Source organism: Myxocyprinus asiaticus, chromosome 13, assembly GCF_019703515.2.
Source record: "Myxocyprinus asiaticus isolate MX2 ecotype Aquarium Trade chromosome 13, UBuf_Myxa_2, whole genome shotgun sequence".
In the NCBI taxonomy this organism is placed as follows: Eukaryota; Metazoa; Chordata; class Actinopteri; order Cypriniformes; family Catostomidae; genus Myxocyprinus; species Myxocyprinus asiaticus.
Genome location: NC_059356.1, coordinates 51,148,498 through 51,161,267, shown reverse-complemented (window position 1 = coordinate 51,161,267; position 12,770 = coordinate 51,148,498).

The following is a 12,770-nucleotide window of genomic DNA, read 5'->3' as shown; positions in this document are numbered from 1 at the left end:
AAAACTCCATAAGATGTTGATTAATGGAGAAAAATAACCTTGAGAGAAACCAGACTCACTGTGGGGGCCAGTTCCCCTCTGACTAACATCATGAATATAATGACAATATTAGTTATTTATGTGCAGTGCAAGTCATGGTTTAAATTTAGAAAGCTAAGTAAGTGTTAAGGGTCAGTGTTTAAATAAAGATTTCATATAAACTATAAGATAAATGACTAATGTCTTTGCAGTTCATCCTGGATTAAATGCAGAAGTTCACATTGATGCATTGTCCTTTGTTAGTTGGCTGATGAAGGCTTTTGTTGGCAATTAATTGTTTGTCTATGTATACCATTTTAAGTGTGTAATCCATTATTAGACCAAGGTGATGCAGGCAGAGATCATTGAGGTGCATCGCAGTTCAACCGGCCGGTGATTTTGGTGAGGTTTGGAGGGGTCAATCCTAAATCCAAGGTTCAGGCAGTGGCATATGAAGTATCCCATGTCTTATGGTTGGAGTTGGCATCAGTTCATCCTCTGAAGTCCATCATAATAGACTATAGTGATGTCTGGCTGGCACCGGTTGCATTTAGTCATCATCACTCAGAGACACATAGCAGTAGAGTCCGACACCAAACAGGAATGGAGCTGGATCTGGCCGGTTCTGTTGACCTCAGGATAGGAGTCCTGAGGTTGAGACAGGGAAACAAATCGAATAATATTAGCGTAGATGCCATTAAAGTTTTTGCAGTTATAGATCATGATAAATGTTTCTGGTTCTGGCAGACCTAACTAAAGCAGCCTAATTGTGAGTTGATGGATAATTAGGTGTATGCCTAGCTATCTTTAGGACAATAACCACTTATTAAGAAGCCACAGCTTGATCCTGGAGAATTTAAATGAACCGCCACATCCTCACACGGTTCTACACCTGCACTGTAGGGAGCATCCTGACTGGCTGCATCACCGCCTGGTACGGCAATAGCACCGCCCACAACCGCAAAACACTGCAAAGGGTGGTGCGAACTGCCAGACACATCATTGGAGGTGAGCTTCCCTCCCTCCAGGAAATATATACAAGGCGGTGTGTGAAAAAAGCTCGGAGGATCATCAGAGACTCCAGCCACCCGAGCCATGGGCTGTTCTCACTGCTACCATCAGGTAGGCGGTATCGCAGCATCAGGACCCGCACCAGCCGACTTCATGACAGCTTCTTCCCCCAAGCAATCAGACTTCTGAACTCTTGATCTCCCACGATCAAAATACATCAGCACTGCGCTTTATTACCCTTACTCTTATATCTCACACCGGACTGTCTAAATTATATTATTATTATATTATATTCTCTCTTAACAACTGACTATCAACCGACAGCCTGAATGTCAATACAGTACAATACAACCTACTGTACATTCTTTATATACTACTATATATACTTTTTTATATATATATTTTTTTTTTATTGAATAATGTGTATCTATATAGTGTGTATTGTATACTGTACAGTGTATGTTATTATTTGTATATTGTTGAATGTAATTATGTGTATATCAGATGTTTAAATTGTGTTGTGTTAATTTGATGTTATTGTAAATTGGTATATGTCTCATCACTGTCACGACTGCTATGTTGATCAGAACTGCACCCAAGAATTTCACACACCATTGCACTTGTGTATATGGCTGTGTGACAATAAAGTGATTTGATTGATTGGCTAATTATAGACCGATTTCAAATCTCACCTTTATGTAGAATATACTAGAAAAGGTAATGTCCTCCCAACTATGTTAATTTCTACAGAGAAATAGTATATATGGACAATTTCAGTCAGGATTTAGGCCCCATCACAGTACAAAGACTGCACTTATCAGAGTTACTAATGACTTGCTCTTATCATCTGATCGTGGCTGCATTTCATTTCTAGTGCTTTTAGATCTTAGTGCTGCATTCGACAAAATAGATCGCGACAGTCTCTTGAATAGGCTAGAGAATTATGTTACCATTTGTGGACTTGCATTAGCATGGTTTAGGTCCTATTTAGCAGACCGCTACCACTTTCTCTGTGTAAACGAGGAATTGTCAAATCAAACAAAAGTATGGAGTGACACAGGGATCAGTTTTAGGGCCTTAGATTTTCTCCTTATATATTTGTCCCCTGGGAGATATTATAAGGAATTGTGGAATAAGTTTCCACTGTTATGCCAATGATACCCAACTTTATATTTCTTCAAAACCAGACGAAACTTCACAATTCTCCAAATTAATGTAATTTTAAACAAATTAGTTCATCAATGAAATCAAAGATTGTATGGCCAGAAATTTCCTTCTACTGAATTCTGACAAAACAGAGGTACTAATTACTGGACCAAAAACCTCTAAAAATAAGCCACTAAAATATAATTTGACTCTCGACGGATGTACTGTTACGTCATCTTCTACAGCGAAGAACTTTGAATCTGTCCTTTGAAAATCTCATTTGGAATATTTGTAGAACAGCATTATACCACCTCCAGAAATATTGCTAAATTATGACACATGCTCTCTGTTACTGATGCCGAAAAATTAATCAAGGTGTTCATGACCTCAAGACTAGATTATTGTAATGCATTACTGGGAGGAAGTCTAGCAAGTTCAATAAATAAACATCAATTGATTAAAAATCAGCTGCCAGAATGCTGACTAGAGTCAAGAAATATGATCATATTAGCCCCATTTTATCGTCATTACATTGGCTACCTGTTACATTTTGTATTAATTAAAAAAAGTCTTAACTACATACAAAGATTTGAATGGTCTAGCTCTGCAGTATTTAAGTGACCTTCTACCATGCTTTATTCTATCACGTTCATTACGATCGCAAAATTCTGGCCTGTTAATAGTTCCTAGAATATCAAAATCCACAAAAGGTGGTAGATCCTTTTCATATTTGGCACCTAAACTGTGGTTCGGGACTCAGACACACTCACTCAGTTTAAGTCTAGACTAAAGACTCCTCTATTTAGTGAGGAGTTAATAATATTAAGAAAGGTTCTGAGATTACAGGGAATACTTCTTTTAAGAACTTAGTTGGCATTGGACCTAACATACATGTTGTGGCTTTAGATGTTTCGATAAATTTTGTTAGCTCTTCATGACCTATGACAGTGAAGGATTGAAGTTGCTTGTGTGGAAAATTATGAGAGTGCTGTGACAGTTGATTGTATAATTCCAATTTTATTTCTGATGATTTCAAAGTTATCAGTAAAGAAATTCATTACTATTGTACTGTGACTGAATATCTGATTCAGTCAAGGCTTTATTCCTAACCAATTTAGCCACAGTACTGAATAAACACCTAGGATTGTTGTGATTATTTTCTTTGAGTTTGCTAAAATATGCTGACCAGGCAGATTTTAGTGCCTGTCTGTAGCTACAAACACGATCCTTCCATGCACCGTGAAATACCTCTAATTTTGTATTCTTCCACTTGCACTCCATTTTCCAAGCTGCTCTCTTGAGAGCATGAGTGTGATCATTGTACCATGGTGGGGGGCTTTTTTCTTTAATTTTATTTAATCGATGGGGGCGACACTATCAAGAGTGCTAGAGAAGACTGTGTTGTGCCTCATGTATTTAGATATAAGACAAAGGCAGGCCTACACACAGCCGTAAAGTCTGACTGAGGCCTACACACAGTCATAAAACCTTACTGATAACAACCGTGCCAAAATCAAACAAAGGGAGTCCAAAATAGACTACAAATCCTATGAAGCCTTGCTCACTTTACACCTATGTGTGAAATTCTGAAGGATCGAACTCTCAACTCCTACTGGATGAGGTGCACTACAGAACGCGCCCTCACCCATGATGTCATCAGGAGAAGAAAAACCTCTGAGATCCTTCTGGCCGTTGCTTCCAGCAACATTATGTGCCATGTCTAGACGCAGCTCATTGCTGCTCTCAGGTGTAGCCTTGTTGCACAAGGAAGTAACTTATGACTTGAAACTGTGGCCATACAATCTCCATCTTGTCGAGATTTCTCAGTGTTCCACCGAACACGCAAACAGATCAGAAGCAGACCGCCTAGCAATCTGCGTCTTCACCCGTTTGCCTGCAGAAGTGAAGAAAGAAGATTTCTCTTCCCTCTTCAACCCTCTCGACTTTGCTGATTTCTCCGCCAGCCAGCCGAGAATCAGCAGCCGTACCGCCCGCAGACAGAGCGAGGAAACGGCCTCCCGTCATCACCCGAGCTTTGAGGAACTGAGTCGGAATCAAATGACGGACGAACACACATTCTACCTGCGTCCTCACACAATTCAAGTAAGAGGTTTATGTCTGGGCAGAGATAGATTATTATAGTGTGTTATTCTTGTGTATCAAGGTTATTGCTTGTACAGTTTACGGACCGCTGAGTCTGCTCATTGCTGGTAATAATACTCAAGGTATTACTGTAACGTACTGTTACCATGAATGAGATTTGCTGTGTTGTCGTCCAACCACGTTGGACTGTTGTGCATTTCTGCCATCGCGGGTGAAAAACGGCACAATGAGTTTATTCATTAAAGAACAAAGACCACGGGATGGTTTACGAGCCATTCGCCGTGTTTCTGAGTGATAAACTAACAGTTGTTTTCTCTCCCACGATCGCGAAACCGGCTTCAGTGCAGTCACTCTGTTCTCTCTCTCTTGTACTAAATGCACACACATGCAACCTCTCACAAACATACCCGCACACACATTTGGCTAGTAGATAACTTGGCGATAAAGCTCAGCTTTGTCCCTAAGTTATCGTACAAGCGGAGACGCGTTAAATGGGCAGACGCCATTAACCGGCTTCTCTCCACCCACATTCGCGGCCATATTCTCTGGCCGGAAACCTCGCATGACGTACTCTCCACGAGAGTCACATCCACCATTTTGTTTGTGCCACTCCTTACACACACACGCACGCACACACACAGACATCCATTCACACACACACACACACACACACACACACACACACATACCTTCCTCTCATGTATTATAAGTTTATTTTGTTACCATATCTAACCATGTTACTGTTTAGTTTGAAGTTGTAAGTCGGAAGTTTATTGACTGCATTGTATTGATTATTAATTGTTATTTCTGCATCAATAAACTTTGTTATACTTTAAAGAGAAGTGTTTTTGTTTGTTTTGCATACATCTGTGTCAAGGGCTGGCAGGGGATGTCAGTGCTCGGATTCAAGCCTTCATTGTTTTCCTTTTGAATGTCGATGTTCTCCGGATGTCGACTTTCCTAAGAGAACAATCCTATATTGAGACTGCTATACTGTCTGGTTATTAGTCCCTGATTCCAGGGTGGTGCTCCGGCTATTTGAATCCTTATTAATATTCTATTGAATTTGATAATTGATAGTTATCTGTGATGATTATTGATTTAAAGGGTTTAAAAGCTAACATTGATTCTAATCAATGTTCTATTGATTTTAATAATTAATAGTTATCTTTGATAATTATTAATTATTGATAATAAACAAACCTGCTCCTGAACGTAACGCACAACACTGTATTTATATTTTTTGTTACTACATCAATTTCTTCTAGACTTTTTGGCTTACTGAGTATATGAGATAAAGCTGGAAGATTATTAGTGAAGCTGTCTTTAGTGGTCGATAGAATAGTTCTACCTGAATTATAGCATGGTGTAGATTGAGTAACATTAGCTGATTGCAGTATACAAGAGATGTGGTAATGACCTGAGATGCCATCGCTCTGTGGCAAAATTTCTATAGTATCAACATCAACTCCATATGACAGAATTAAATCTAGCGTGTAATTATGGTGATAAGTTGGTCATGTCACGTTTTGTCTGACTCCAAGAGAGTTGAGAATATCGATAAATGCTAATCCCAATGTGTCATTTTTATAATCTATGTGAATGTTGAAGTCATCAATAATTAAAGCTCTATCCACAGTAACTACTAGATCTGATAGAAAATTTGCAAATTCACCAAGGAAATCAGAATATGGCCCAGGTGATCTATATACTGTAGCAAGGGCAAAAGATGACAGAGATTTTTTATTTGTATCTGACGGTGTCACATTAAGCATTATTAGCTCAAAAGACTTAAACTTATATCCTGTACTCTTGAGCAACACCAAAAACTTCAATGTTAATTTAAGCAACACCTCCTCCTCGACCCTTTAGACGAGTCTCATGTTTATTACAATAACCTGGGGGAGTAGATTCATTTAAATATATTAATCCGGTTTAAGCCAGGTTTCAGTCACACAGAGCGCATCCAAATTAGGATCTATAATCGTTTCATTTACAATTAGCACTTTGGTTGAAAGAGATCTAATGATTAGTAGCCTTACCTTTGTATGATGTTTATCTTCAGTTTTTTTGGTTATTTTCAAGTTTTACCTTAATCACAAATTATTTAGTGAAGGGTTTGTGTTTGGTAGTTCGGGGAATAGACACAGTCTCTATATGATATCTAGGTGATTCATTCTCTATGTGTTGTAGTTTATGTGACCTGTGTGATGTCTCAAGGCCAGCTAGCAGACATTCAGGTTAGCCAGTTTGTCTGCTTCCTGACCTCGGCACCAGTTAGTCAAATACTATCACTATTAAGACAATCAGTCAAATTACAAGAGAGGAGTGCAGCACCTTCTCTGGAGGGACGGTGTCTTTCTCTCTTTAGCAGGTCAGTCCTACTTCCAAAACTCTTCCAATTGTCTATAAATCCTATGCTATTCTCCGGACACCACTCAGACAACCAGCCATTCAGTGACACTAATCTATCATAAACCTCATCACCACGATGAGCAGGGAGGGGGCCAGAGCATATTACAGTGTCTGACATTGTTTTTGCAAGTTCACACACCTCTTTAACATTATCTCTAGTGATCTCCGACTGGCGAAGCCGGAAACCGTTAGTGCTGACATGAATAACAATTTCAGAAAATCTACATTTATCATTAGCCAGCACTTGTAAATTTGATCTGATTTCAGATGCCTGAGCCCCCGAAATGCATTTAACAATAGTGGCTGGAGTCTCTATTTCCACATTCCTTACAGTAGAATCTCCATATAGCTCCATATAGTTATGTTCCCTGAACTACCAAACACAAACCCCTCACTAAATCACCATAATATAGTTTTAAAAATAGTTACTAACCCTCTACCACATCCCATGGTCCGAGAGGGAATTTAAAAAATGTGCAGTCCTGGGGTACGAGTTCTGAAAAGGGCTTGAATCCCCCATTTGTAACCAGGTCTCAGTCACAAACATAAGGTCCAAGCTGCGTGAGGTAAAAAAGTCATTCAGTATAAATGTCTTATTTATCAGCGATCTGCAACCTACATATATTAAGTATTCAGTGTCAACGAATATGTAAGTGATACATTCTGTTGTATATCACATACTTTGAGCTGAATTTATGGGCAGAAGAACAGTAAAACAAGCTTCCATCCCAACTAAAAATGGAGCCTGTTTAATGTGTTTGCACGATAGACAGCACATTGTTGTCTGTGGATTTGAATGCATCTAAGAGTGCGGAGGCAATGAGTAACTGGTTTGATTTACACCCTAATTTGAGTGATGTCCTGGTTACTCCTTTACTTGATACTCCCTTGAAGCCCCATCCGGAAAAAAAAAAATAAAAAATGAGGAAATAGGGAGAGCGGTGACACATCTGCTGAAATTTCAGCTGCTATCCGTGAACTTTCCAGCAAGTATGACCAGATGTTTCAGAACATTTCTACAACTGACATGACAACTGGGGTAACAGCAAAACAAATTGAGAATTTGTCTTCTACCATTCATCAACTTGTTACTGAGGTAGCCATGCATAAGTGTTAGGATATACTGGGTATCTTGTGTCCTTCCAATATGTTGTGTAACTAAGTATTGTATGTTTGGGTGTTTCAGTATATTAGAAGGACATGAGATACCCGGTATATCCTAACACTTATGTGTGGCTACCTCAGTAACAAGTTGATGAATGGTAGAAGACAAATAAACAACATATTGGAAGGACACAAGATACTCAGTATATCCTAACCCTTATGCGTGGCTCCCTCAGTAACAAGTTGATGAACAGAAGATAAATTCTCAATTTGCTTTACTGTAACCCCAGTTGTCATGTCAATAGGAAGCAGACAGAATGGCTGAACCATCAGTCTGCTAGGTGCCTTGAGACGTCACACAGGTCACATAAACTACAACACATAGAGAGTGTATCACCTAGATATCATATAAAGACTGTGTCTGTTCCACAAACTAACAAACACAAACCCCTCACTAAATCATTTAGAAAAATGTGATTAAGGTCAAACTTGAAAATAACAAAAAATAGAAGATTAACGTCATATAAAGGTCTTTCAAATAAAGCACTAATTGTTAATGAAATTATTACAGATCATAGTTTGGATGCACTCTGTTTGACTGAAACCTGGCTTAAACTGACTGAATATATTAGTTTAAATGAGTCTACTCCCCCAGGTTATTGTTATAAACACGAGCCTCGTCTGAAGGGCCGAAGAGGTGTTGCTACAATTTACAGTGAAGTTTTTGGTGTTATTCAGAGGACAGGATACAAGTTTAATTCTTTTGAACTAATAATGCATCGTCAGATATGAATAAAAAATCTCAGACATGTTTTGCCCTTGCAACACTATACAGATCACCTGGGCTGTATTCTGATTTCCTTAGTGAATTTGCAAATTTTCTATCAGATCAAGTAGTTACTGTGGATAGAGCTTTAATTGTTGGTGACTTCAACATTCACATAGATAATGAAAATGACACATTGGGAGTAGCATTTATCAATATTCTCAACTCTCTTGGAGTCAGACAAAATGTGACAGGACCAACTCATCATTATCATATGCTAGATTTAATTAGGTCATATGGAGTTGATTTTGATGCTATAGAAATTCTGCCACAGAGTGATGACTCAGATCATTACCTCGTCTCTTGTATTCTGCAGTTAGTTAATGTCACTCAATCTACACCATGTTATCATTCAGGTAGAACTATTCTTTTGACCACTAAAGACAGCTTCACTAATAATCTTCCAGATTTATCTCATATACTCAGTAAACCAAAGAGTCTAGAAGAACTAGATGAAATAACAGAAAATATAAATACAGTCTTCTCTAACATTTGATAATGTAGCCCCCTTTAATTAAAGTAAATTAAAAAAAGCCCTGCACCATGGTACAATGATCACACTCATGCTCTCAAGAGAGCAGCTCGGAAAATGGAGTGCAAGTGGAAGTATACAAAATTAGAGGTATTTCACGCTGCATGGAAGGATAGTGTCTGAAGCTACAGACAGGCTCTAAAAACGACAAGGTCAGCATATTTTAGCAAACTCTTAGAAAATAACCACAACAATCCTAGGTGTTTATTCAGTACTGTGGCTAAATTGGTTAGGAATAAATCCTCGACTTAACCAGATATATATCAAAATCCACAAAAGGAGGTAGATCCTTTTCCTATTTGGCTCCTAAACTAAGGAATAGTCTTCCTTACACAGTGCAGCACTCAGAAACACTCTCTCAGTTTAAGTCTAGACTAAAGACTCATCTATTTAGCCAGACATGCACATAATTTATCCATCAACTCATAATTAGGCTGCTTTAGTTAGGTCTGTTGGAACTGGAAACACTTCTCATAATCTATAATTCTGCAATAAATTAAATGGCATCTACGCCAATATTAATATTTTTGTTTCCCTGTCTCAACCTCAGGATTCCTATCCTGAGGTTACCAGAACCGGCTGGATCCAGCTCCATTCCTGCTTGGTGTCAGACTCCACTTCTGCTTGTTGCTGAGTGATGACGACTAACTGCAGCCGGTTCCATCCAGACATCACTTCAATCTACTACTATGGACTATAGAGGATGAGTTATTCCAACTCCAACCATAAGACATGATATACTTCATATGCCACTGCCTGAACCTTGGACTTAGGATGGACCTCAATTAATTGCCAACAAAAGCCTTGATCAGCCAAATAACAATGTACATTGCATCTATGTGAACTTCTGTGTTCCTTGCCACAGTCGCCTTTGGCTTGTTCACGGGGGTTCTATATACAATTATTATTTACTTATTTATTTTTATACACAGTTTACAATCATATTTTAATCAAACTACACAATGATGACTCTAAGACTTTATAGATATTCCAGTTTCTGTAAAGCTGCTTTAAAACAATGTGTGTTGTGAAAAGCGCTATACAAATAAAATTGACTTGACAATAAATTAATTTTCTGACAATAATCTTTCAATAAAACAATACAATGGGATAATAATCAATATAAATAAATAAGTTAATAAATGGAATACTATAGCATAGATAGATTAGGATGCAAATGAGTATTCATGAAGAGTATTGAAAATGTAACAATGTATCAAATGTAGATGATTCTGAGATGCTATTCTTCTCACCACAGTTGGACAGAGTGGTTATCTGAGTTACCATAGACTTTGTCAGTTCGAACCAGTCTGGCCACTCTCTGTTGTCCTCTCTCATCAACAAAGGCATTTTCATCTACAGAACTGCCCCTCACTGGATGTTTTTAGTTTTCGGCACCATTCAGAGTAAATTCTAGAGACTGTTGTACGTGAAAATCCCTGGAGATCAGCAGTTATAGAAATACTCAAACAACCCAACTGGCACCAACAATCATACCACAGTCCAAAACCCATTCTGATGGTTGATGTGAACATTAACTGAAGCTCCTGACCCATATCTGAATGATTTTATGCACTGCACATTTGCTACACTATTGGCTGATTAGATAATCGCATGGATGTTTGTTGTTGCCAGATGGGCTGGTTTGAGTATTTCTGTAACTGCTGATCTCCTGAGATTTCCACGTTCAACAGTCCCTAGAATTTTCTCAGAATGGTGCCATAAACAAAAAACATCCAGTGAGCGACAGTTCGGTGGATGGAAATGTCTTGTTGATAAGAGAGGTCAACAGAGAATGGCCAGACTGGTTCAAACTGACAAAGTCTATGGTAACTCAGATAACCTCTCTGTACAATTGTGGTGAGAAGAATATCATCTCTGAATGCTATTCTGAAATGCGGGTTGGCACTGTTTTGGCAGCATGAGGGGGACCTACACAATATTAGGCAGGTGTTTTTAATGCTGATCGGTGTATATACACTGGTGGCCAAACGTTTGGAATAATGTACAGATTTTGCTCTTATGGAAAGACATTGGTACTTTTATTCACCAAAGTGGCATTCAATTGATCACAATATATAGTCAGGACATTAATAACATGAAAAATGACTATTACAATTTGAAAAAATTTTCAAAACTTCTTAAACTACTTCGAAAAGTTCTCATAAAAAAATCCTCCACGTGCAGCAATGACAGCTTTGCAGATCCTTGGCATTCTAGCTGTCAGTTTGTCCAGATACTCAGGTGACATTTCACCCCACGCTTCCTGTAGCACTTGCAATAGATGTGGTTTTCTTGTCGGGCACTTCTCACACACCTTATAGTCTAGCTGATCCCACAAAAGCTCAATGGGATTAAGATCCATAACACTCATTTCCAATGTTGTCCAATGTCTGTTTCTTTGCCCACTCTAACTTTTTCTTCTTGTTTTTCTGTTTCAAAAGTGGCCTTTTCTTTGCAATTCTTCCCATAAGGCCTGCACCCCTGAGTCTTCTCTTTACTGTTGTACATGAAACTGGCATTGAGTGGGTAGAATTCAATGAAGCTGAGGACATGTGAGGCATCTATTTCTCAAACAAGAGTATTATGTACTTATGATGCACTTATCCTCTTGTTTAGTTGTACATCTGGCCTTCCACAATCTCTTTCTGTCCTTGTCAGAGCCAGTAATCATTTTTCTTTGAAGACTGTAGTGTACACCTTTGTATGAAGTCTTTCAATTTCAAGCATTGTATAGCCTTTATTCCTCAAAACACTGATTGACTGACGACCATTTTTGACCTAATATTGACCTTAAGACATGCCAGTCTATTGCATACTGTGGCAACTCAAAAACAAACACAGAAGGGAGTCACGTGACGCCATGCAAGGATCAGACGTGTGAATGGCGAGCTCTGCGCACTTTGCTAGTTTTAATACTTTTTATGACATAAACCAGTGCGATTTGATACACTTTGTTCCACAACTGTTCTAGGAGGACAATATGTCAAAGAATTGAAAAAGCTTGTGCTCTGGAGACATAAAAAGACACTTAAATGGGGCCTAGGTAGCTCAGCAAGTAAAGTTTCAAGTTTCAAGTTTTACTGGTCACATACATAACCATACACAGTATGACATGTAGTGAAATTCTTTTCTCCCCACAGTTTTACAGTTTACGATAAAATGATATATATATATATATATATATATATATATATATATATATATATATATATATATATATAGATGAGTAGAAATAGAAGTAAAAAAAACAATTAAAAACACAATAAAATACACAATAAAATAGGAGAAAGAAGAAATATACTGTATGTAAAAAGTATGCATATGAATATGAAATAGTGCATAATGACAGATGTAGAGGTGGTAGCAGCAACAGCTGACTGGCAATATGTACATGTGCAAGGTAAAGTGCAACCTACAACAGGCTAATGTTATAGAGAAGTAAATAAAAGACGCTGACTACCACCCCTGGAGTCGTGAGTTCGAATCCAGGGCATGCTGAGTGACTCCAGCCAGATCTGCTAAACAACCAAATTGGCCCAGTTGCTAGGGAGGGTAGAGTCACATGGGGTAACCTCCTCATGGTCACTATAATGTGAATCTCGCTCTCGGTGG